Raw genomic sequence first — 21,868 nt, 5'->3', positions numbered from 1 at the left:
GGAAACAAGGACGCTGCGCGCGCTGGCTCCCGCCTGGTGTCGATCGTCATGGCTCACGTCACGAGAGCCTCATGAGGTTTGCCCTGCCTTGATCTCTCCGCTCCTCGTGAGCCTTCCTGACTAGGCCACTCCTGAGGAGGTCTTGCGTCATCCGCCTTGCGAGGCTTGGCCCCTCGCGAGGGTCTTGGATGCCTTGTTGATGAAGATGGGCCGTACGGCCTGCTGGCTTAGCCACGCCTTGGGCCGCAGGCAGGCAAGTCTGGGGACCCCCGTTCCCAGAATGCCGACAGTAGCCCCCGGGCCCAAGGTGCGCTCGGGCTTGGCTTCGCAGCGAAGCCAAGGGTCAAGTAAGGAGCACCGCGGGCCCCAGAAGCCTACGGCCTCGGTTGACGCGTGGCGGTTGATTGGACGTGGGCGTCTCCGTTTCCCCATGCCGCCTCGGCAACTGCTTGACCTGACAAAAGGCTAGCGCAGGCAGCACATGCCTTCATTGCTTCTTCCTCGCCTTGCTCCAGATCCCCTTTCTTGCTCCTCGCCACCGCTACCTCCAGATCCGCTCCAATCTCATCCTGCATCCGCAATCCATGGCGTCGCGCAAGGTCAAGACTTCCTTAGCACCGGCTTGGTATGAGCCGGCCCTCGAGGCGCCCACCGTCACGGAGAAGAGCCTCGCCTCCGTGCGCCTGCTGACGGCGGGCGAGAGCAATGAGTGGGGGGAGAACGAGCTCCGGCTTGCCTCCGACGTGCCGGAGCCCGAGGAAAGCACCTTCTTCCCCTTGTTCTCGAGCAGTGTCGCCGTCGGGTTGGTTCCTCCCTTCTCTGATTTCTTTTATGAAGTCCTCGACCACTACGGGCTGCAGGCGTTGCATCTTCATCCCAACTCTGTCCTTCTCCTGTCCATCTTCGCTTACTACTGTGAGGCGTACCTAGGCGTGATGCCGTCCGTGGCGCTCCTGCGCCATTTCTTCTTCCTCCGTGTCAGCGAGGCGCACGTCTCCGGATGCGCTAATTTCGTCGCATGCGGCAAGGCCAACTCGATCTTGAGCACCGCCAAGAGGGCCGACAACATCCGATCCAAATGGGTCATGATGGATGCCAAGCATGCCGACCCGCGCCTGGTGTTGCCAACGGCGGCGCCCTCTTCCAACGGGGGGTTGCCCAAGGCGGAGCTTGCCGATGAGTGGGCATCGCTGGTGTTGGGGCAGATGATGACCGCCTTGAAGCCGGGCAACGCGAGGGCAGCCAAGGTGACGGGGGTCATGCTCCTGAGGTAGTTCTTGACGCAGCGAGTTGCCCCGCTCCAGCCGCACGCACGCCCCCTGTGGGAGCTTGAAGAAGAGGGAAACAAGACCCGCCTGAGGCCGGGGGCCCTGCCTGACGATGAATTGGCCGCTGTTTTGCGCCTATAGTTGGGGAGAACCAGGAGTACCCACCAAGCGCCTTCGCCCCCCTGTTCCAACGCAGGGACCGGGAAGAATTCGTCGCCTCCAGGCCGACCTTTGACGCGCGTGGGCTGGTGCCGCCGGCACTCCCGGGAGCCCCTGGGGCACCGAAACCGGTGGAGGTGTCTTCTGACGAGTCCCGCGGGGAAGGGGAAGAGGAGGTGGATTCGGATAAGACTCCGCAAGAGGTGGGGAAGACTTCCCCTCTGAGCAAGGCCGAGATCCTCCGCGCCCTTCCTTACGAGGCCGACGCCCAGGTCTGGTAGACCTGGTTGGGTGGCGTGCGCTTGGGTGCGACCCGAGCGCAGCCCCCGTGCCCAGCCCCCTCGCGTGGCTCTCCCGAGGGGAGGCATTGCGGTGAGGCTGCACGTTGAGCTCTGGGCTCCCTGAGGTTGGTACGACCATGGGGCCGCCCTAAGTTGTTTATCACGAGCGCGGAGCATAGTGCTTCCGCTTGTGCACGGGCATAGCCGCTCCTCGACAGTGTCAACGGCCAGCGCGGAGCATGGTGCTTCCACTTGTGCGTTGGATGTGGGGTTCCGGCAAACCCTTAAGGTTCGAACACTGGGGTGCGCGCGAAGTATTTCCCTCCTACCGATCTACGCCCTAGCTCGCTAAGATCTCGCGGACGAACTCGACGAACTGACAACACAAAGGGACACAAGATTTATACTGGTTCGGGCCACCGTTGTGGTGTAATACCCTACTCCAGTGTGGTGGTGGTGGATTGCCTCTTGGGCTGATGATGAACAGTACAGTGGGAAGAATAGCCTCCTGAGGTTGAGGTGTTCTTGTGTTTGGTGACTTAGCGGGTGAGAGCTGGGTGAACTGCTCGATCAGATCAGTTGGGATCCAGCCGAGATGAGATGATCCCTCCCTACTGTGGCGGCTAGCTCTACCTATATAGGCCCTGGTCCTCTTCCCAAATATTGAGCGAGAAGGGAGCCAACAACGGCGGGTAAATTTGAAGGGGGACAGCTAGTACAAGCTATCCTCACAAAAGCGGTCTTCGCCTGCAAAAGGCTCTGGTGGTGACGCCGTCTTGGGCTCCACGATGACCTCTGTCTTGCCGTCCTCCTGGTCTTGGTCTCGTTGCACCGATATAACAACCTTTGCCTGATGCCTCGGTACTCCTCGCCTACGCTGGCCTACTTAGCACCAAAGAGGAAACAAGGACGCAACACGTGCTGGCGCCCGCCTGGTGTCGATCGTCATGGCTCACAATACGAGAGCCTCGTGAGGTTTGCCCCGCCTTAATATCTCCGCTCCTCGTGAGGATACTAACATTGTCCCTTCTCACTTTTTCTCTCATTTTTTTGGGCCTTTTTATGGCCTCTTTTTTTTAGTCCGCAGTCTCATCCCGGCTTGTGGGGGAATCATAGTCTCCATTATCCTTTCCTCACTTGGGACAATGCTCTAATAATGATGATCATCACACTTTTTTTTACTTACAACTCATGAATTAAAACTCAATACTTGGAACAAAATATGACTCTATGTGGATGCCTCTGGCGGTGTACCGGGATATGCAATGAATCAAGAGCGACATGTATGAAACAAATTATGAATGATGGCTTTGCCACAAATACAATGTCAACTACATGATCATGCAAAGCAATATGACAATGAAGGAACGTGTCATGATAAACGAAACGATGGAAAGTTGCATGGCAATATATCTCGGAATGGCTATGGAAATGCCATAATAGGTAGGTATGGTGGCTGTTTTGAGGAAGATATAAGGAGGTTTATGTGTGATAGAGCGTATCATATCACGGGGTTTGGATGCACCGGCGAAGTTTGCAGCAACTCTCAAGGTGAGAAAGGGCAATGCACGGTACCGAAGAGGCTAGAAAATTGCGGAAAGGTAAGTGTGCATATAATCCATGGACTCACATTAGTCATAAAGAACTCATATACTTATTGCAAAAATTTATTAGCCCTCGAAGCAAAGTACTACTACGCATGCTCCTAGGGGAAGGGTCGGTAGGAGTTAACCATCGCGGGATCCCGACCGCCACACAAAGGATGACAATCAATAAATACCTCATGCTCCGACTTCGTTACATAACGGTTCACCATACGTGCATGCTAAGGGAATCACAAACTTCAACACAAGTATTTTTCAATTCCACAATTACTCAACTAGCACAACTATGATATTACCACCTTTATATCTCAAAACAATTATCTAGTATCAAATTTCTCATGATATTTAGTTAAAGCAAATTGCCATGCTATTTTATAGGACTCTCAAAAAGATATAACTGAATCATGAGAGAACAATAGTTTCTATAAAACAAATCTACCGCCGTGCTCTAAAAGATATAAGTGAAGTACTAGAGCAAAACTATATAACTCAAAAGATATAAGTGAAGCACATAGAGTATTCTAACAATTTCCGAATCATGTGTGTCTCTCTTAAAAGGTGTGTACAGAAAGGATGATTGTGGTAAACTAAAAACAAAGACTCAAATAATACAAGACGCTCCAAGCAAAACACATATCATGTGGTGAATAAAAATATAGCTCCAAGTGAAGTTACCGATGGAAGTAGACAAAAGAGGGGATGCCTTCCGGGGCATCCCCAAGCTTTGGCTTTTAGGTGTCCTTAGATTATCTTGGGGTGCCATGGGAATCCCCAAGCTTAGGCTCTTGCCACTCCTTGTTCCATAATCCATCAAATCTTTCACCCAAAACTTGAAAACTTCACGACACAAAACTTGACAGAAAATCTCGTGAGCTCCGTTAGCGAAAGAAAAGAAAACACCACTTCAAGGTACTGTAATGAACTCATTCTTTATTTATATTGGTGTTAAACCTAATGTATGCAACTTCTCTATGGTTTATAAACTATTTTACTAGCCATAGATTCATCAAAATAAGCAAACAACACACGAAAAACGGAATCTGTCAAAAACAGAACAGTCTGTAGTAATCTGTAACTAACGCAAACTTCTGGAACTCCAAAAATTCAGCCAAAATAGGACGACCTAGATAATTTGTTTATTGATCAGAAGCAATTGGAATCAATATTTTATCACGTGCTGGTGATTTTTAAAAATTATTTTCGTGAACAGAAAGTTTCTGGAATTTTCAGCAAGATCAAATAACTATCATCCAAGAAGATCCTATAGGTTTAACTTGGCACAAACACTAATTAAAACATAAAAACACATCTAACCAGAGGCTAGATCACATATTTATTCCTAGACAGAAGCAAAAAGCAAAAAACTAAAAATAAAATTGGGTTGCCTCCCAACAAGCGCTATCGTTTAACGCCCCTAGCTAGGCATAAAAGCAAGGATAGATCTAGGTATTGCCATAATAATAGGATATATCATTAAAACTCATTTCATATTCTCTACGTTCAGCAGCAAGTTTTCTTTGAGGCAAGAAAAAATAATCAAAAGGGCTAAATTTAATGGGACAAAAGTCCCCAAGATCAACTTTAGGAGGTATAGGTTCCTCCTTCGGCCCTTCGTATTGCACAACCAATTCATCATTATAAGCATTCTTTTGACAGAACTTTGTGAGCCTATACTCGAGAGAATATCCTAGCTCATCATTTCGAATAGCCAAATCATCATTAATTTCAGAAATTCTATCAACTAGAACATTGGTAGGAACCTTTTTTCTAAGGTTTTCACTGAAAGAAACATAGTCTAGATATTGAAAACGCATTATTTCTTCTTGATCAAAGAGGATAGCCTTTATGGGAGGACGGCCAGCGTCCACCCTATAATGCGCAAAGATTTCTTTGGCCTCTTTTATTATAAACCTAAACTCATGAGCCAAAAAGATAGTAGCGGCACGCTTAACAGAAGAATGCTCAATATTAGAAAATTCTAGGAAAATCCTTTGTATGCAAGGATGCATGTGCATGAATTGTCTTTCAAGTTCAACTACAAGCATGGAAATAGCGTCCGCAAAACTACTAGTTCTATGAAGAATAGAACTACCCATAGAAGGTAAAGCGCCGGCACAAGTAAAGAAATCTTGGATAACTCCTTTTCCAATAATATTACCACTACCAATTCGAAAAAAAATTGTATGTAAGACAGGGGGTTCTTCAGCAGGAGCATCAGAATTTTCCATGATATTATTATTGTCCATATCGACAATAATTTCCCCAATTTCAGACATAACGACAGAAAGTGCAAGGTGCAAAAAGGAAAGAGGAAGGCGAACGGAAAAGAGAGGGCGAATAAAACGGCAAGGGTGAAGTGGGGGAGAGGAAAACCAGAGGCAAATGGCAAATAATGTAATGCGGGAGATAAGGGTTTGTGATGGGTACTTGGTATGTTGACTTTTGCGTAGACTCCCCGGCAACGGCGCCAGAAATCCTTCTTGCTACCTCTTCAGCACTGCGTTGGTTTTCCCTTGAAGAGGAAAGGGTGATGCAACAAAGTAGCGTAAGTATTTCCCTCAGTTTTTGAGAACCAAGGTATCAATCCAGTAGGAGGCCACGCACGAGTCCCTCGCACCTACACAAACAAATAAATCCTCGCAACCAACACAATAAAGGGGTTCTCAATCCCTTCACGGTCACTTACGAGAGTGAGATCTGGTAGATATGATAAGATAATATTTTTGGTATTTTTATGATAAAGATGCAAATTAAAATAAAAGGCAATAAAAATAACTAAGTGTTGGAAGATTAATATGATGGAAGATAGACCCGGGGGCCATAGGTTTCACTAGTGGCTTGTCTCGAGAGCATAAGTATTGCGATGGGTGAACAAATTACTGTTGAGCAATTAATAGAATTGAGCATAGTTATGAGAATATCTAGGTATGATCATGTATATAGGCATCACGTCCGAGACAAGTAGACCGACTCCTGCCTGCATCTACTACTATTACTCCACACATTGACCGCTATCCAGCATGCATCTAGAGTATTAAGTTCATAAGAACAGAGTAACGCTTTAAGCAAGATGACATGATGTAGAGGGATAAAATCATGCAATATGATATAAACCCCATCTTGTTATCCCCGATGGCAGCAATACAATACGTGCCTTGCTGCCCCTACTGTCATTGGGAAAGGACACCGCAAGATTGAACCCAAAGCTAAGCACTTCTCCCATTGCAAGAAAGATCAATCTAGTAGGCCAAACCGAACTGATAATTCGAAGAGACTTGCAAAGATAACCAATCATACATAATAGAATTCAGAGAAGATTCAAATATTGTTCATAGATAAACTTGATCATAAACCCACAATTCATCGATCTCAACAAACACACCGCAAAAGAAGATTACATCGAATAGATCTCCACAAGAGAGGGGCAGAACATTGTATTGAGATCCAAAAAGGGAGAAGAAGCCATCTAGCTAATAACTATGGACCCGAAGGTCTGAGGTAAACTACTCACACATCATCGGAGAGGCTATGGTGTTGATGTAGAAGCCCTCCGTGATCGATGCCCCCTCCGGCGGAGCTCCGGAAAAGGCCCCAAGATGGGATCTCACGGGTACAAAAGGTTGCGGCGGTGGAATTAGGTTTTTGGCTCCGTATCTGGTAGTTTGGGGGTACGTAGGTATATATAGGAGGAAGAAGTACGTCGGTGGAGCAACATGGGGCCCACGAGGGTGGAGGGTGCGCCCAGGGGGTAGGCGTGCCTCCTACCTCGTGCCTTCTTGGTTGATGTCTTGACGTAGGATCCATGTCCTATGGATCACGTTCGTTCCGAAAATCACGTTCCCGAAGGTTTCATTCCGTTTGGACTCCGTTTGATATTCTTTTTCTGCGAAACTCTGAAATAGGCAAAAAAACAGCAATTCTGGGCTGGGCCTCCGGTTAATAGGTTAGTCCCAAAAATAATATAAAAGTGTATAATAAAGCCCAATAATGTCCAAAACAGAATATAATATAGCATGGAACAATAAAAAATTATAGATATGTTGGAGACGTATCACTGCTCTCCCCCTCGCTCGTGCTGCTGCTCTGCTCCGATTTAGCTACACTTCAGTCGACTGAATCGACTTTTGGGTCAGTCGATTTTCAGGGGGTGGGGGGGCTCGCCGGAGTTAAGGAAGAACCACCCGCAGCGGGGACGGGGGCTCGCGAGGTACCCCACTATCTATCTTAGGGTTAAGGGTGGGAGCAGGGGGCCTATAGGGCTGGCCGAGGCAGCGGCGGATCGGCGGTGGGGAGTTGTTTCGGGGCGGCGAGGCGGCGCTGGGGCCGATGGTTCGGCCGGTGGTGGCTGGCGGCTCAGGGGGGTGCAGGTTGAAGATGAACTGCAGGCCCTCCCTAAACTACATGTCAAGTGCCTCTCTGCTACCATTGCGTTCAGTTTCGACAGTAACATTCAGATTCCACAGTAAATTTCAGTTTCGATAGTTAAGTTCAGAGTCAACGGTTTTTACCTCATCTATTGTAGTCAGGTGGTTTTTGGAGATGTAAATTTACATCTATTTTACATCATCTATTGGAGATGCTATTAGAATCCCACTTGAGATTGACGATGTCTGTCTTGTGGTACTTCAGCCTTGACGTCTTACGGCTCACCGGGGCTGCTCCAACGACAGAACGATCAATCACAACAGAGCAGTGCCCTGGACGCCATCTACAGATTCCTCAGATCTTCCTCCACACCTCCGACAGCCACCTCTGCCTCAACTGCTTCAGCGACCAACCCAATGATGTTGAGGTCGACACGGCTACGGCAAAGAGGTTGTACACTTGTTGCATCACTTATTACTATACATTCATGTCGATCCATTAGGGCTATTTTGGTTCGACGGAAAAACATAGCAATAGGGAATTATCCAATGGCACTCTACTATTCAATTATTCATGCATTTTGTTGAAAGGAATGAAGCAAAACATCCACCTGGACCTACTTTTCAAAATCCTATGCATGAAAACAAGACCAAGTGCATTAGTGGCAGAATAACATTCTAACTGTACACGCTTTCATATGGTTTCACTTTATTTTGGCCATGTTTCTTTGCATTCCTCTGCTCTTCCAATTCCTGTAAACCAAATAGTAAAGCAATCATCATCTGTCTTTTTATTAAATTAAAGCAATCATCAGCCTACTATCATTATTTTTGGATCCATCCACTGGTTGTTACCATCACTCTAAATTTCTGCATGCTCTCCTTACATAATCTCACCATATTTTTTTCGTATGCATGTCAGATATTGTACACAGTCATGTTGAACATGTAGAGAAAAAGACAAGAGTTTTGCGCGGCAATACAATGTCATGCAGACATCGCTCCATGGTGGGTTCAATGGCAAACCCTCCCCACCCCTCTCCAGATTGTAATACAGAGGAAGATATCTGTTCTGAGGCGGATTCAGACGCCGCTGACCACTCCTATTTACCCCCAAGGTGTTTGCTCTACCTTGGCATGATGATGTTAGTCATATCATGCATATGTTGCCTTGCAATGCCTACTTTTGACATCATATATGTCATCTGCTTAGTTTAGACATGTTCTGTAATGCCACCTGTTTAGTTTCTATATCATATATGGGAATTGTGCAGTCCCATGTCTTTTAGCCAGCCATAATATACGTGAAATGTGCAATGCCATCCTGTTTAACCAGGCATCATATATTTGAATGATATCTTGCCCATCCTTTTCTTCATTACATTTCCATTTGTCGACAATGTTTGTACATTAAACTACTCTTCCTGTGAATCAGCCATTTGGGTGGGAGATTGGAAAATCTGGAGTGAAAACAAGGCCTTCAGCGCAGACAGTGCTACCTGTCGAAGCAGATCTCTTGTTGGGTCCCGATAGCTCCTCAGAGATGGATTCAGAGCCAGATGACCAGTCCTATTCCCCCACCGAGGTGTATGCTCTAACTTGGCACAGTTATACTGCTCATATCATGCATATGGTGTCTTGCATTGCATAGATTAGACATCATATACACAATATTCGACACCATGTTCTTAGTTCAGACATCATATCTAATGCCCTCTGTTTAGCATATAAATCACATATGTGAATTAAATGATGCGGTCCTGATTACTTAGATAACATGTAGGTGAATTATGTAATGTGATCCTGTTTAGTTATTCATCATATCTTTGAATTATGTGATGCTATGCTATCCAGTTTAGATAGACATCATATATGTGAAATTATGTCATGCTATCCGTTTTAGTTAAACAATACACATGTCAACTATTTCATGCCCTCTTTTTTCCACACTATCTATTGCATCTGTCTCTCATACAATGTCTGTACATTCAACTATGTTTCCTGTTTATCAGCCATTTGAATTGGAGCAGGTGATGCCAGCATCTAGCGGACTAAAAACACGGTCTTCAAATAAAACAGTGCTACCTCTTGGTGGAGATAGCACCCCGGTTGTACATGCACGAGAACCAGCCCTACCACACATAACCCAAACTCTCGCAGATTGTACCCCTACTGCGATGGACAGAGAACCAGCTTCACCCAATCTAACCCCAACCCCAGCAGATAGTAACCTAGTTCCTGTTGACACAGCACCATCTCCACCAAACAAGAGCAGTTAGTAAGGCAGCTCCAGTGCCCAAAGGGCCAGTACTACCACGGCGAACCCCAACTCCACCAGTTAGTATGCCTATTCCTGTGGAGAAAGCACAACCAGCTAGTCGTAGTTTAGCATCTATCGCATTTGATGTTGTTAAATCGTATGTGTGTATCTTCCCATCTTGGAAATATTATACTGAAGATGAAGGAAAATGCCAGTTGCAGGTGTTTGTCCAGGAGTTATGTGTAAGTAATGTTATTCATGGCAATTACTTTGCTTTGTCCCATACATCCTACCTCGATGATGGTTATAATACAACAAATTTTCCCGTTTTTCTCTATAGAGAAGGACCGATTTGGAAACTCGGGATGAGGTAACCTGTGCTAATACCTCTGCTATCTTCAAGAATGCTTGGTGGCAGTATCAGAATTACCTGAAGAAAACGTACTTCACCGGCAAAGAAACTCATCAAATTCCCTTACGTTCTCCTGAGACACATTTACTGGACGATGACTGGGAACGCCTTGTTCTGTACTAGTCCCGAACCAAGAATGTGGTAAGGTCTATGAGCTCATTTTCTATTTGAAGTACTATATTCTTGCGTCTTACTGTACTCTGTTCATGTAGAACAAGTGCCTAAACCTGAAGAACAATTGTTCTAATTTAAGATTCCATTGCTATCATAGTTCAAAAAGGCGCTAGGCGTTAATTGTGCGTTTTGCCACCGCCTTGCGCTTTACTGACGAAAGCGCATGCTTATGCGCAGTTATGCACAGATTAAGCGTAGTTATGCGCAATGCGTTTCGCCAACACCTAGAGCCTAGGCGCGCCTTTTTTAACTATGATTGCTATCGTGCATACTACTTTGCTCTTGTATCACTGTATTTACTCATACAAACTTATTTTTAAATTGAAGGATCCAATCGAAACTTCAATGGCACAGCAGGTATGTTCACGCATGTTTCTTTAACAGGCTTGCTCTTATCAATAGCTCTGTTGATTTCAATTTCAATTGTGTATACAGTTGACTTCTCATATCATGCACATTACTAGCATCACAACAAAGCCAATAGTGTTGTTGTACATGTAGACCCGTGGTACCCATCTGAAATCTTGTTGTGCCGTGTAGTTTCCCACGCTTTGTATTCTTTCACTGCTGCTTTGTCCTGAACTGATATGATTTGAACCGTGTCTCTATTTTGATATGGCAAGACAATGCAGTGACCATAGGACATAGATATATGTTTGTTTGATGCTTTTATTCTGTACTAGTACTTGGCAATAGAAGACTTGGTAGTTTAATCCTATCCACCTTACTAATGAACTGGTTCACCGAAATGAGTTTCATATACTAGTACATGCTAAACTGTTATGTGTTTGCTTGTTTCTTCTTTTAGAATGCTGACAGAATATTGGGAAAGAGTGCCCTATTAAGCAATGGTAAAGGAAGTAATGCAGATAAGGTTCAGGATAGTGACACATCCTTGCTGAAGTTGATAAAACAGCTAAGGAAGACTATCTCGAAGACAGTGAGACAACCCCAAAGTCCTGTCTTGGTTTAGTGTTGGAGTTACTGGCCACTACCGCTTGCACAAGCTATTCAAACTCACTGTCTGAATCAGTTCGGTTTCTTGAGTCTCAACTACAAGCTGAAAAACATCGATCAGCTGTGCTGCGACAAGAAGCGGAAGGACTGCGGAAGTCCCTGGAGCATTTAGATGCATACTTTCTGGTGCAACAGCAAGCGTTGGAGGATTTTAGCGCCAAACAGGACAAAGCTAATAAGCTTGCTAAGCTTATTGCCAGCATGGTGGATACCACGTTTCTTGAGCTCTTATGAAGTTGTTTCAGTTATGCTCTTGTTTTGCTACCGCGTTTATTTGCACTGGTGGCCAATTTTGACGGCCAGTGTATGTAATATGCTACTTTGTTCCCTATATTTGCACTGGTGGCGAACTTTGATGCCCAGTGGATGTAATATGTGTAATAGCGGTAATAGGCTAGCGTTAATATCTTGCTTATTTATTTCCTTATTGTCTTGTTTAGTTGTTTGCTTGTAGTCACTACAGTTCTTTTTCTGTGCTTTTCTTGTGGCCACAATAACCTATTTTTGGAAACTAGGCCAAAATAATCGTGGCAACACACGGACTGTTGTAACCATGGGCCTCCTGCGGGCCGTATGATCCATGGGCCTTCTACGGGCCGTAGGATCCATTGGCCTTCTATACGGGCCGTAAGATCCATGGGCCTTCTACGGGTCGTACGATCCATGGGCCTTTTACAGGCCGTACGATCCATGGGCCTTCTACGGGGCGTATCATCATTTGACCAATCATGGGCCGTACTACGGGGCGATTTCTCAGTTGCCCCATAGAGGTTAGTGCTAAGTTCATCATTTTACTTGAGTTAATGCCACCGCTCATCCTGAATACTATTGAACATTGGCAGGGATATGAGGCTTGTGCCTTTGCTAACTGGCTGGATGAAGAATGGCATGGCAGGGCTCGGAGTGTTATCACCAAGCTCGCAGAAGATAACGTAAAGCTGAAGAAGAAACTGGCGGATCTGGAATGTACAATCGGTACGATGATGGAAGAAAGAATCAATCATAGGCAACAGATGAAAGCAAGAGACAAGAAGGAACTAGCATGTGTAGTTGTGGTTGTCGCATTAGCCATGTTCTATGCATTGTTTGCAATGATGATTAGGGGTTTTGTTTGACAGTATTACTAAAGCACATCTAGATGTGCTCTAAGTAATGCACATCTAGGTCCTATGCCATTGATGTTACGCGAAGATTCGTGCATATATTTTCCTTTGTCTCTTTTTCTTTTCCTTTGTAGTTTGATTATTACTCGGTTTATCAATAAGAAGAGCTTGCTTGCCAACAGTCCTACTCCGTTCGTACCAGTACCGGTGCATAATCCCAAAACTCGTTCCTTGTTTTTGTCCTGAAAAAAGAAACCAGCCAATAGGAGTCATGCGCAACCCCGGGAATTTGGAGCGACTCGGTACAAATAATTGCGGTTGATTATATCAGCGGTTAGATAATATGTCAACCCCCGCTTCAATTGGCATTTCCTCTTCTCTGCATACCCCGCTTAAGTGTCCATGATCTTCATCGTCCCCGGCAGGCCGCGCTACACACTGGCACACACTCTGAAATCTCGCTTTCTCGCGGTTTTTATACGACCGCAGCCATGTCGAGCGACAGCGAGGACGACAGTTCGGCCAGCAGTCTGGCGCCCGATGATAGGTCAACGTCGGAATCATCCCGCTCGTCTTCCATGAGTCCGGCGTCGAGCCCAGACCTCGATTGTATCCGGATCATGGAAGGGACACCGCCTCCGGAGTCGTCAGACGACAACCATACGGATGAGGAGCCGTCGGAGGACGAAGAAGAGGACGACGATGATGATGATGAGGAGTGGCCGAACGAGTAGGAGGACAACGACGACAGCAACGACGATGATGACGACGACAGCGATGAAAAGCCAACGGTCAGCGGCAAGAAGCGTCCTCGCCTAGACGATATCACGAGGCCATCCAACAACAACAACAACAACAACAACAAGAAGAAGAAGGACTAAATTAAGCATACTGTATATACTTCTGTTTCTGTTCGCTCATATTAATTTGTTATCTCTGTTTATCCTGTCAATCTCATCGCAGACGGTCAGTAATACCTATTCGACAGACATCTTCTACATTATCGCCCACAGGTTGGTTTGTTAAACTGTGTGCCCTGACGAGCACACAATTCACAAAAAAGACCGTATGGGCTGTCTATAATGATCGCACACATTCTGATTACCGACGTGTTTACCGGGTATCACACACATCTTGTTACGCCGAATCATTTGTGTTCACCTCAATCATCGCAAACGGTTCATCGGAGCGAACTATATGTCATACATCGCACACACCTTGATCTGGCTGCCCATTTCTGTTGTTAAACAGTTTGTATATATGGATCAACCGCATGCCCAGCGTCGCACACGCAACTAAAATTTGAACTGTGTTTGATGTATCATTCATGCAAACGTTTTACATCTTTTTTGACGATTTTTTACATCACTATTTGCGATTAATGCATCGCACACAGTTTCGACAAAGGGTCTCTGATCATAGTGTCGCGTTATCAATATCCTGCAGTAGTCGCCGGTGTTGTTCCTCCTCAGTAGACGTTGTTCCGACGATGAGTTCGATGACACCGATGAAGAGCTATACTATCTTCAGAAGTGTCAGACAAGCAAACCCCGTTTGAGCATTCCAATACAATCCCGCTCTCTCGCTCTTGCTCTCTTTTACTGCATTAGGACAATAACGATTCAACTGTTACATGTTGCGGTAGTTGAACCCATTCCTCTGCATGACCTGTCTTTGCCACAGTAATTAGTAAAAACCCACTAGCATGAGTAGGAGTTATTTGAGCCATGATGTGCCTACTCATTCATGCTTGCTTGTTATGCCTGCTATGCTTAGAGTTGTGTCAGGTCTGATTCATCTGGGATGGATTGGGATGGTGATGAACATGTCCTACTGTTGAGAGCTAAGTGTGTGAACACGATTTGGTAAAGGTAGCGATGAGAGGCCATGTAGGAGTACATGGTGGGTTGTCTCATTGAAACCGTTCTCAGGAACTGAGTTCTGTGTTTGGGATCCAAGACAGTTACTACCATACATGGGTTCCGGTAACTCGACCCCTCTCAGCTTATTAATCGCCTCGATCTCTGTCCAGGAGTTGCAACTAGTTTCTGGTGTTTGTAGATTGTGTTAGTTGTCTACCAAGTGGCACCCGGTACAGGTGGGCTTGGGACAGACTAGGCACCATGGCCGGGCATACCAAGTGTCGCCCGTTTGGTGGGCTTGCGAACCCTGTACACATCGTTTGGGGTTGTAGTGGAAACCCCGGCCGGATTTCCTTGCAGATGGAACCCGAATAGGCGATAAACCTGGACTAGAGACTTATGTGGTTAGTCAGGTCATGGCCGACACCCTCGTTGGGCTTCCGCTTGAAGGTTGCCGAGTACATGTCGTGTAACCAGCAATAAGTGGTGAGAGCGTGTGTGAACAAGTACACCCTTGCATGGTTAATCTGATCTATTCGAATATCCGCGTCCGCGGATATGGAACACTTGGAACGCTTACATTGTTCATAGACAAGTGAAAGTGGATACTCTAAAATGCACAAGATAAGCGTTAATGCTATGGATGGCCCTCTCGCAGGGAGACGGGAGCGGATCCATAGTGTTGTATTGATATGGTGAGTATGTGGACCCGCGTGCGCCACCTCAAAAGAGTTACTTGCAGTCGTAGTACAGGATAGCCACTGGGTCAAAGCTGGGTTGCTATAGTTAAACTCCATCACCCCTTTGTTGATACTGGTGCATATGTAGCTAGTTCTGATGTAAGTCTTGCTGGGTACATTTGTACTCACGTTTACTTAATTTATGTTTTGCAGAGGAGACTTCAGTCTCACTAGTAGTTCCGCATGGACTTCGACGTTTAGCTTGTTACCTCAGCTACGATCTTGTACCCTTGGGAGGGTCTTGTAGATAGTCAGGCTTCTCAGCCTTTTTCATTTGTAGTTGTCTCTACTCAGACATATTATGCTTCCGTTGCTTGTATGCTCTTTATGTTGGGTCATGTGACCCCTGTTTGTAATAAATGCTATGTGGCTCTACTGGACCTTTATCTATATGAGTTGTTGAGTTATGTTGTGATGCCATGTTGTATCTACACATATCGTGCATCTTATGCGTACGTGTGACGTGTGTTGGTATGTGTGGGATCTGACAATCTAGTTGTTTATTCTTGGTAGCCTCTCTTATGGGGAAATGTCTCCTAGTGCTTCCACTGAGCCATGGTGGCTTGCTACTGCTCGGAAACACATGGGATGATCGGCATGTGTCCTTCTTTCCTCTTGTGTCTGTCCCTTCGGGGAAATGTCACGCGGTGCTTGTCGGGGTCCTGTTAGTTTGCTACAGCCCAGTTTCACCCGCTGCTGGCCGTCACGTGCATTTCTGGGTCATGTATGCCTGTCCCGGTGCCACCTTGGGTTTACGACTAGTCATGTCGGCCCGGGTTCTCTGTCATATGGATGCTAGCGACACTATCATATACGTGAGCCAAAAGGCGCAAACATCCCTGGGCCAGGTAAGGTGGCACCCGTGGGGATACCGTGCGTGAGGCCGCAAAGTGATATGATGTGTTACATGCTAGATCGGTGTGACTTAGGATAGGGGTCATGACATCGACGTAACTCTTTACGACGAACTCTTTATGACCTCCATAACCGAGAGAATATTTCCTTAGTTCTCTAAGGTTAATTTTGACCGTTGTCCAGTGATCTACTCCTGGATCACTATTGTACCCCCTTGCCAAACTCATGGCAAGGTACACAATAGGTCTGGTACACAGCATGACATACTTTATAGAACCTATGGCTGAGGCATAAGGAATGACATTCATTCTCTCTCTATCTTCTCCCGTGGTCGTGTTGGGGAATGTAGTAATTTCAAAAAAAAATCCTACGCACACGCAAGATCATGGTGATGCATAGCAACGAGAGGGGAGAGTGTTGTCCATGTACCCTCGTAGACCGAAAGCGGAAGCGTTAACACAACGCGGTTGATGTAGTCGTACGTCTTCACGATCCGACCGATCAAGTACCGAACGCACGGCACCTCCGAGTTCAGCACACGTTCAGCTCGATGAGGTCCCTCAAACTCCGATCCAGCCGAGTGTTGAGGGAGAGTTTCGTCAGCACGACGGCGTGGTGACGATGATGATGTTCTACCAACGCAGGGCTTCGCCTAAGCACCGCTACGATATTATCGAGGTGTAATATGGTGGAGGGGGGCACCGCACACGGCTAAGAGATCAATAGATCAATTGTTGTGTCTATGGGGTGCCCCCTGCCCCCGTATATAAAGGAGCAAGGGGGAGGCCGGCGGGCCCTTGTTGGCGCGCCAGGAGGAGGAGTCCTCCTCCTAGTAGGAGTAGGACTCCCCTCTTTCCTACTCCTACTAGGAGGAGGGGGAAAGGAAGGGGGAGAGGGAGAAGGAAAGGGGGGCGCCGCCCCCTCTCACCTAGTCCAATTCGGACCAGACAGGGAGGGGGCGCGCGGCCCCTCCTGGCTGCCCCTCTCTCTCTCCAATAAGACCCATAAGGCCCATTACTTCTCCCGGGGGGTTCCGGTAACCCTCCGGCACTCCGGTTTTCTCCGAAATCACCCGGAACATTTCTGGTGTCCGAATATAGTCGTCCAATATATCAATCTTTATGTCTCGACCATTTCGAGACTCCTCGTCATGTCCGTGATCACATCCGGGACTCCGAACAACCTTCGGTACATCAAAATATATAAACTCATAATATAACTGTGATCGTAACGTTAAGCGTGCGGACCCTACGGGTTCGAGAATTATGTAGACATGACCGAGACATGTCTCCGGTCAATAACCAATAGCGGAACCTGGATGCTCATATTGGCTCCCACATATTCTATGAAGATCTTTATCGGTCAGACTGCATAACAACATACGTTGTTCCCTTTGTCATCGGTATGTTACTTGCCCGAGATTCGATCGTCGGTATCTCAATACCTAGTTCAATCTCGTTACCGGCAAGTCTCTTTACTCGTTCCGTAATACATCATCTTGCAACAAACTCTTTAGTTGCAATGCTTGCAAGGCTTAAGTGATGTGCATTACCGAGAGGGCCCAGAGATACCTCTCCGACAATCGGAGTGACAAATCCTAATCTCGAAATACGCCAACCCAACAAGTACCTTCGGAGACACCTGTAGAGCACCTTTATAATCACCCAGTTACGTTGTGACGTTTGGTAGCACACAAAGTGTTCCTCCGGTAAACGGGAGTTGCATAATATCATAGTCATAGCAACATGTATAAGTCATGAAGAAAGCAATAGCAACATACTAAATGATCAAGTGCTAAGCTAACGGAATGGGTCAAGTCAATCACATCATTCTCCTAATAATGTGATCCCGTTAATCAAATGACAACTCATGTTTATGGCTAGGAAACATAACCATCTTTGATCAACGAGCTAGTCAAGTAGAGGCATACTAGTGACACTCTGTTTGTCTATGTATTCACACAAGTATTATGTTTCCGGTTAATACAATTCTAGCATGAATAATAAACATTTATCATGAAATAAGGAAATAAATAATAACTTTATTATTGCCTCTAGGGCATATTTCCTTCAGTCTCCCACTTGCACTAGAGTCAATAATCTAGATTACACAGTAATGATTCTTACACCCATGGAGCCTTGGTGTTGATCATGTTTTGCTCGTGGAAGAGGCTTAGTCAACGGGCCTGCAACATTCAGATCCGTATGTATCTTGCAAATTTCTATGTCTCCCACCTGGACTAAATCCCGGATGGAATTGAAGCGTCTTTTGATGTGCTTGGTTCTCTTGTGAAATCTGGATTCCTTTGCTAAGGCAATTGCACCAGTATTGTCACAAAAGATTTTCATTGGACCCAATGCACTAAGTATGACACCTAGATCAGATATGAACTCCTTCATCCAGACTCCTTCATTTGCTGCTTCCGAAGCAGCTATGTACTCCGCTTCACACGTAGATCCCGCCATGACGCTTGGTTTAGAAATGCACCAACTGACAGCTCCACCGTTCAATGTAAACACGTATCCGGTTTGCGATTTAGAATCGTCCGGATCAGTGTCAAAGCTTGCATCGACGTAACCATTTACGATGAGCTCTTTGTCACCTCCATAAACGAGAAACATATCCTTAGTCCTTTTCAGGTATTTCAGGATGTTCTTGACCGCTGTCCAGTGATCCACTCCTGGATTACTTTGGTACCTTCCTGCTAGACTTATAGCAAGGCATACATCAGGTCTGGTACACAGCATTGCATACATGATAGAGCCTATGGCTGAAGCATAGGGAACATCTTTCATCTTCTCTCTATCTTCTGCAGTGGTCGGGCATTGAGTCTTACTCAATTTCACACCTTGTAACACAGGCAAGAACCCTTTCTTTGCTTGATCCATTTTGAACTTTTTCAAAACTTTGTCAAGGTATGTGCTTTGTGAAAGTCCAATTAAGCGTCTTGATCTACCTCTATAAATCTTGATGCCCAATATATACGCAGCTTCACCGAGGTCTTTCATTGAAAAACTCTTATTCAAGTATCCCTTTATGCTATCCAGAAATTCTATATCATTTCCAATCAGCAATATGTCATCCACATATAATATCAGAAATGCTACAGAGCTCCCACTCACTTTCTTGTAAATACAGGCTTCTCCAAAAGACTGTATAAAACCAAATGCTTTGATCACACTATCAAAGCGTTTATTCCAACTCCGAGAGGCTTGCACCAGTCCATAAATGGATCGCTGGAATGCAGTTTTGACATCCATTTTCCAAATTTCATAATCATAAAATGCGGCAATTGCTAACATGATTCGGACAGACTCAAGCATCGCTACGGGTGAGAAGGTCTCATCGTAGTCAATCCCTTGAACTTGTCGAAAACCTTTCGCAACAAGTCGAGCTTTATAGACAGTAACATTACCGTCAGCGTCAGTCTTCTTCTTGAAGATCCATTTATTTTCAATGGCTTGCCAATCATCGGGCAAGTCAACCAAAGTCCATACTTTGTTCTCATACATGGATCCCATCTCGGATTTCATGGCCTCAAGCCATTTTGCGGAATCTGGGCTCACCATCGCTTCTTCATAGTTCGTAGGTTCGTCATGGTCTAGTAACATAACCTCCAGAACAGGGTTACTGTACCACTCTGGTGCGGATCTTACTCTGGTTGATCTACGAGGTTTAGTAATAACTTGATCTGAAGTTTCATGATCATCATCATTAACTTCCTCACTAATTGGCGTAGGTGTCACAGAAACTGGTTTCTGTGATGAACTACTTTCCAATAAGGGAGAAGGTACAGTTACCTCATCAAGTTCTACTTTCCTCCCACTCACTTCTTTCGAGAGAAACTCCTTCTCCAGAAAATTTCCGAATTTAGCAACAAAAGTTTTGCCTTCGGATCTGTGATAGAAGGTGTACCCAATAGTTTCCTTTGGGTATCCTATGAAGACGCATTTCTCCGATTTGGGTTCGAGCTTATCAGGTTGAAGTTTTTTCACATAAGCATCGCAGCCCCAAACTTTAAGAAACGACAACTTTGGTTTCTTGCCAAACCACAGTTCATAAGGCGTCGTCTCAACGGATTTTGATGGTGCCCTATTTAACGTGAATGCAGCCGTCTCTAAAGCATAACCCCAAAACGATAGCAGTAAATCAGTAAGAGACATCATAGATCGCACCATATCTAGTAAAGTACGATTACGACGTTCGGACACACCATTACGCTGTGGTGTTCCGGGTGGCGTGAGTTGCGAAACTATTCCGCATTGTTTCAAATGAAGACCAAACTCATAACTCAAATATTCTCCTCCACGATCAGATCGTAGAAATTTTATTTTCTTGTTACGATGATTTTCAACTTCACTCTGAAATTCTTTGAACTTTTCAACTATTTCAGACTTATGTTTCATTAAGTAGATATGCCGATATCTGCTCAAATCATCTGTGAAGGTGAGAAAATAACGATATCCGCCACGAGCCTCAATATTCATCGGACCACATACATCTGTATGTATGATTTCCAACAAATCTGTTGCTCTCTCCATAGTTCCGGAGAACGGTGTTTTAGTCATCTTGCCCATGAGGCACGGTTCGCAAGTACCAAGTGATTCATAATCAAGTGGTTCCAAAAGTCCATCAGTATGGAGTTTCTTCATGCGCTTTACACCGATATGACCTAAACGGCAGTGCCACAAATAAGTTGCACTATCATTATCAACTCTGCATCTTTTGGCTTCAATATTATGAATATGTGTATCACTACTATCGAGATTCAACAAAAATAGACCACTCTTCAAGGGTGCATGACCATAAAAGATATTACTCATATAAATAGAACAACCATTATTCTCTGATTTAAATGAATAACCGTCTCGCATCAAACAAGATCCAGATATAATGTTCATGCTTAACGCTGGCACCAAATAACATTTATTTAGGTCTAAAACTAATCCCGAAGGTAGATGTAGAGGTAGCGTGCCGACCGCGATCACATCGACTTTGGAACCATTTCCCACGCGCATTGTCACCTCGTCCTTAGCCAATCTTCGCTTAATCCGTAGCCCCTGTTTCGAGTTGCAAATATTAGCAACGGAACCAGTATCAAATACCCAGGTGCTACTTCGAGCATTAGTAAGGTACACATCAATAACATGTATATCACATATACCTTTGTTCACCTTGCCATCCTTCTTATCCGCCAAATACTTGGGGCAGTTCCGCTTCCAGTGACTAGTCTGCTTGCAGTAGAAGCACTCAGTCTCAGGCTTAGGTCCAGACTTGGGTTTCTTCTCTTGAGCAGCAACTTGTTTGCTGTTCTTCTTGAAGTTCCCCTTCTTCTTCCCTTTACCCTTTTTCTTGAAACTAGTGGTCTTATTGACCATCAACACTTGATGCTCCTTTTTGATTTCTACCTCCGCAGCCTTTAGCATTGCGAAGAGCTTGGGAATCGTCTTAACCATCCCTTGCATATTATAGTTCATCACGAAACTCTTGTAGCTTGGTGACAGTGATTGAAGAATTCTGTCAATGACGCAATCATCCGGAAGATTAACTCCCAGTTGAATCAAGTGATTATTATACCCAGACATTTTGAGTATATGCTCACTGACAGAACTATTCTCTTCCATCTTGCAGCTATAGAACTTATTGGAGACTTCATATCTCTCAATCCGGGCATTTGCTTGAAATATTAACTTCAACTCCTGGAACATCTCATATGCTCCATGACGTTCAAAACGTCGTTGAAGACCCGGTTCTAAGCCGTAAAGCATG

This window comes from Aegilops tauschii, chromosome 2 (genome assembly GCF_002575655.3).
Source record: "Aegilops tauschii subsp. strangulata cultivar AL8/78 chromosome 2, Aet v6.0, whole genome shotgun sequence".
Taxonomy (NCBI): domain Eukaryota; kingdom Viridiplantae; phylum Streptophyta; class Magnoliopsida; order Poales; family Poaceae; genus Aegilops; species Aegilops tauschii.
This window is presented reverse-complemented; position numbering follows the sequence as displayed.